Genomic DNA, 6000 nt, shown 5'->3' with positions numbered 1-6000 from the left:
GGAAAAGAGATTTAAAGATGGCCTCAAAGCCAACCTTAAAATCTCTGGCATAGACACAGAACTGGGAAGCCCTGGCCATTGAGCACTCCAGCTGGAGGTCAGCTGTGACCAGCAGTGCTGCAGAATTCGAGGAGGCATGAGTGGAGGGTGAAAGAGAGAAACGTGCCAGGAGGAAGGCGCGTCAAGCCAACCCCGACCGGGACCGCCTTCCACCTGGAAACCAATGCCTTCACTGTGGGAGAAGATGCAGGTCAAGAATAGGGTTCCACAGCCACCTACGAATCCACAAGGAAACCCATCATGGAAGACCATCTTACTCGTCCAATGAGGGATCACCTAAGAATCAAGGCATGTGTCACTAGAGCCAGATTCACTGTCCCAAGGAATGGGTGAATCTAGCATGTGTGTCCTAATAGTCCAAACATACAATTGCGTCATGACTGAAACCTGGGCATCCAGATTCAGATCTGAGTCTAGGAGCTTGACTAAGCAGTGAGCCTAAGATTCCAGGAGGAGTGTAACCTCATCCAACAGAGGCTGAACCCTATTCCCTGATTTGCCTTTCAAATGACCACAAACATTTCTGTCATGTCTGGATTACGCTTCAATTTGTTTTTCCTCACTCAACCCATTATCAACAGCAGGCATTGGCTTAGTACCAAGGCAGCTTCTTTGGAACTGGATAAAAAAGAGAGACGGAGTTGGGTGTTAGCAGCATCTACTCAACTTCCAAAGTCTGGATAGCCTCTCCCAACAGTTTCACGTTAAACTGAGCCCTGAGGAATACCACAGGCCAATGATGGGAATTTCCCAGCACCACCTTGCTGGAAAAGAGATTCTATCCAAATATTACCATCTTCCTGATGGTGGGAGCTGTTTTGGCAGTGGAATATGCTGCCTCAAAATGTGGTGGAATTCCCTTCTCTTGAGGTTTTTGAGCAGAGGTTTGATGGTTATCTCTCAGGAGTGCTTTAATTGTTTATTCCTCCATGGAAGGATGGGGTTAGACTGGATGACCCAGTCTGTAGGTCCATAAATGAAAGCCAATCCCAGGACACAGCAGTGCAGCGATTCCTGGATGTTGACACTTTTATCTTCCTGCCAAACCTGTCTCTTTTCTTCCTCCCAAGAAGGAAAACTAAACAACCCTTGCTATGGGTGATTCTGAAGAGAATGGAAAAGTACACAACATAAAAGAGTAACTTGCCACACGTTTAATGAGGAATCTTCTCAGTTTCTGGGTTGTTGTTCTCAGTTTCTATTCCCGAGGCAAGGAGCTGCTTAAAAGAGAGCAGAAGGCAGCCCTTGGCAGGTAAATGGCCAGCACAGAAATAAACAAATGGCAGCTGTGCTGCTGGGAATTCATTCAGCACCACGTAGTACTGTGCAAAGGTAGTGGCGCACTAATAGCTCTCTTAGCAACCAGTACCGACATGGGGAGATCTTGTAAACAAATATGGAAATCCAGAAACTGGACTTGACCTTCCCTGACCTCTTCCGTGCAAATACTGTACAGTCAGACCCTCCACTTTTGCTGGGGTTAATGGCACAGGACAACCGTGAAAGTGAAAAACCATAAAAAAGAATGTGCTCTTTGTAAAAACCAGAGATAAGATCTGTTTAGGAATTTCTAAGTCTTCCAACATCACTCTATACTCAACTTCCATTGGAAGGTGACCATAGAATCTGTAGAGCATGCATTATTATTATTATTATTATTATTATTATTATTATTAGACTTTATTTGTACCCCACTAGCATCTTCCGAAGGATTCGATGCGGCTTACACAGGCCGAGGCCTCAGCACACAACACAACAATACAATCCAAGCAAATCAAACAATTAAAAACAGAGTAAAGCAAAATAAACAACAAGCACAATACACTAAAACACAATAAACTGGGCCGGGCCAGAAAATGGGTACAAAGATTAAAAGTGCTGATGTGACAGGAGGTGTATATAGGGCTTCCAGGGCAAGTGCGATGTGCGATGTGCAGCAATCCTTGGTTCTGATAAAGTGCTTATGGGGCTTGGTGGTGGAGATTTCCTAATCTGGGAAAGCGCATCGGAAAAGCCAGGTCTTCAAGTTCTTTCTGAAGACAGCCAATGTAGGGGCCTGTCTAAGGTCTTTGGGGAGGGTGTTCCAGAGTTGGGGGGCCACCACGGAAAAGGCCCTGTCCCGTGTCCCCAACAAGCGTGCTTGCGATGCCGGTGGGATCACGAGCAGGGCCTCTCCAGATGACCGAAGTGAATGTGTGGGTTCGTAGATGGAGATGCGGTCACGAAGGTAGGCTGGTCCCAAACCGTTCAGGGCTTTGTAGGTAAGCACCTGCACCTTAAATTGGGCTCGGAATATAAACGGCAGCCAGTGGAGCTCCTTGAACAGGATGGTTGACCTTTCTCTGTAAGGGGCCCCAGTTAGCATCCTGGCTGCTGATCGTTGGACCAGTTGGAACTTCCGAGCCATCTTCAAGGGCAGCCCCACATAGAGCGCATTGCAGTAGTCCAATCTGGAGGTGAACAAGGCATGGACCACTCCGGCCAGATCCGCCTTCGCGAGGTACGGTTGCAGTTGGCGCACGAGTCTCAGTTGTGCGAAAGCCCTCCCAGACACTACCGACGCCTAATCCTCAAGCATAAGCGTTGAATCCAAGAGGACTCCCAAACTGTGGACCTGTGACTTCATGGGGAGTGTAACCCCGTCCAGCACAGGTAGCCACCCTATACCCTGGTCAGGTTTACGATCGACCAGAAGGACCTCTGTCTTGTCGGGATTGATCTTCAGCTTGTTCCTCCTCATCCAGATAGACACAGCGGCCAGGCACTCGTCCAGCACCTGAGAGGCCTCCTTGGAATTAGGTGGAAAGGAGTAGTAGAGCTGTGTGTCATCTGCATAGAGGTGGCACCTAGCTCCAAAACTCCGGATGACCTCTCCCAGTGGTTTCATGTAGATGTTAAAAAGCATGTGTGACAGAATAGAGCCTTGCGGGACCCCACAGGTCAAAGGCCAGGGATCCGAGCAGGCGTCTCCCAGCTTCACCATCTGGCATCGACCCTCCAGGAAGGACTGAAGCCACGACATAACCGTGCCCCCGAGACCCATCCCAGAGAGTCGTCCCAGAAGGATACTATGATCGATGATATCGAAAGCCGCTGAGATGTCCAAGAGAACCAACAGAGTCACACTCCCCCTGTCCAGCTCTCTACAGAGGTCATCCACCAAGGCGACCAAGGCTGTCTCGGTACCGTGACCAGGCCTGAAACCAGACTGTGACTGATCTAGGTAGTTCATGTCATCTAAAAAGCCCTGGAGCTGGGAGGCGACCACCCGCTCCAGCACCTTACCCAAGAAAGGAAGGTTGGAGATCGGTCTGAAATTGTTCAGCACCGTGGAGTCAAGGGAAACCTTTTTAAGGAGTGGACGAACCACAGCTTGTTTCAGGAGAGATGAAAAAAACCCCTGCTCCAATGATGCATTGATGATCAACCCATCATGTCTGACTCTGGGATGTGGCGCTCATCTCCCTTTCTAAGCCGAAGAGCCGGCGTTGTCCGTAGACACCTCCAAGGTCATGTGACCGGCATGACTGCATGGAGCGCCATTACCTTCCCGCTGGAGCAGTACCTATTGATCTACTCATATTTGCATGTTTTCGAACTGTTAGGTTGGCAGAAGCTAGTGCTGACAGCGGAAGCTCATGCCGCTCCCCGAAATCGAACCTGCATTCTTCGGTCAACAAGCTCAGCAGCTCAGCGCTTTAACGCACTGTGCCACCGAGGACACTATGTATGTATGTATGTATGTCTCACTATTGACCAAAATAACCTCTATCTGATCTAGTTTCTGTTAATCAATTATTTAAATGCATTGATCTACCAACTAATTAGTAAAAAGCAAGAAGCAAGAAAATATTATTATTCAGATAACAAAATACTCCAGCGTATAAACTGGGGATGCAGGGAGCTATAGTCCCTTCTGATTCTTCTGAGCTGTGCCAAAAATTCCACAGCTTTAATAATCAGAGGTGGATGACAAAGCATTTCTCTTCGCTGTCCTTTTTATCCTGTTTTGGATCTTTGCTTTCGAAACATTGCCTCTGGTGCAGGCCCTCGCTGACTTCCAAAACTGTTTCTCTTCTTGGTCTGGATAAATATGCAGCCTTGCTGCCAAACCTCCAGAATATCCTTGGCAGGGGCGCACAATAGCAACTGTGAACACAACATACACTGTGATCTATTGTCAAAAAAGGTCACAGAGCCCAAGCAGAAGAGAAATGGGCAAAGCTGCGAGCTGTTTTTGCAAATGTATTTGAACCACCACCACCTTCTTTCGGATGAGAATGATTGTTTTAAGAAGACAGCTTGGGGCAAATTAACTTTTACGAATTGATGGAAATGTAAAGTCACACCCTTCTAGATGAGTCAATGTAAAAGAGCAAACCCTCACACTGTGGTTCTGCTGCTTTTGCCTTATTGCAACTCTACCAAAGGGTTTTCCAGGACTGAATGGGGATTTGAGGTTTGGGTACATCTATAACATAGCCCAACAATATCTATCTATCTATCTATCTATCTATCTATCTATCTATCTATCTATCTATCTATCATCTATCTATCTACACACACACACACACACACATATCGAGGTGTCTTGGTTTTTAGGCCTGTTCCTGGGGTTATTTGGGACACCAATTCACAAATTTGCATTGGATAAATTGCATCAGCTCTAGTTTCTTAGATATGGAAATAATTATTTTCTATGCAGGAGCAGATGAAGACTGGTGTATGGCATGTGCTATGTATCTCAAAATTGAGAGCTTAATGGGATAAACAGGTGTCATTTTTTGAATCAGCAAGTTAAATATACCCAGAAACAAGTCTAACATTTTGGTGAGGGATTTCAGCTCTGCTGAAACGGCAGGTTTGGGGTCCTTGGTGTGTCTAGCTTTCTAGAAGGCCAAATCAGAGTCAGAGCAATAGAAGGCAAAATCAGAGGTTTATTGTCAATGGCCAGAGAGGATGTCAGTGGAGAAAGCACTACAAAGTACTGACAGTTGCTAACACAAAGCATGTTTATTTAATTTGACAGCTATTCAAAAAACCTGTGCTAGCTCCTGATTAGTTTAAAAGAGTTAGTCCATTTATTGATCCGCCTCTGAGAGCGGGACAATCAAAATGGAAAGTGGTGTGGCAATTTTCAGTGGGCTCAATTGTCACACCACCTCAACCCCAAATACTTGATAAAAGGATGATAAAAACATCAAATCATCCAGGCGTCCCCCGGGCAACGTCCTTGCAGAAGGCCAATTCTCTCACCAGAAGTGACTTGCAGTTTCTCAAGTCGCTCCTGACACGACAAAAAACAAAACAAAAAACAACCCAAAATACTAACAGAGCATTAATCCATAGTCCAGGGTCAAGCTGACAGCCCCAAAAAGGTCCAAGCATTAACAGGACAGCACATTAGAGAAGCCAAATGTCCGTTCCAGGATTCTAAGCCAAATACTGGAATGTCTACAGCAGATATGGGCAAACTTTCTAACTTGGGGGTCGCTTGGCAAGCCGGAGCAGGGTGAGTGGGTTGAGTGGGGGTTCTCCCCAAGTCCCCTCTTTGCCCTTTCCTCCCCTTCCTCTTCTCTTTTGGAGGCAGAAAATGAAGGAAAGAAAGGAAATGTTTGGATCCGAGAAGGGTTAGTCATTGTCAGGGTAAGATGGTGGACAGGAGAGAAAAAGTGTACTCATTAGATTCTGTATTGCCCACTCCTGATATAAAATCTAGAGTTGGAAGAGACTCTAAGGGCCATCCAATCTAACCCCCTGCCATGCAGGAAGGCACAATGAAAGAACATCCATTAGATAGTCTCTACAGAAAAGCCTCCAGAGAAGGAGACTCCACCACACTTTGAGGCAGCCTATGCCACTCTCCAGGAAGTTCCTCATTTTTTCAGACGACTCTATTTCCCTGTCATTTGAACCCATTGCTCTCTTGTGCCCTGGTCT

Source organism: Anolis sagrei, chromosome 1, assembly GCF_037176765.1.
Source record: "Anolis sagrei isolate rAnoSag1 chromosome 1, rAnoSag1.mat, whole genome shotgun sequence".
In the NCBI taxonomy this organism is placed as follows: domain Eukaryota; kingdom Metazoa; phylum Chordata; class Lepidosauria; order Squamata; family Dactyloidae; genus Anolis; species Anolis sagrei.
The sequence above is the reverse complement of the archived record's forward strand: the minus strand, read 5'-3'. Positions refer to the sequence as shown.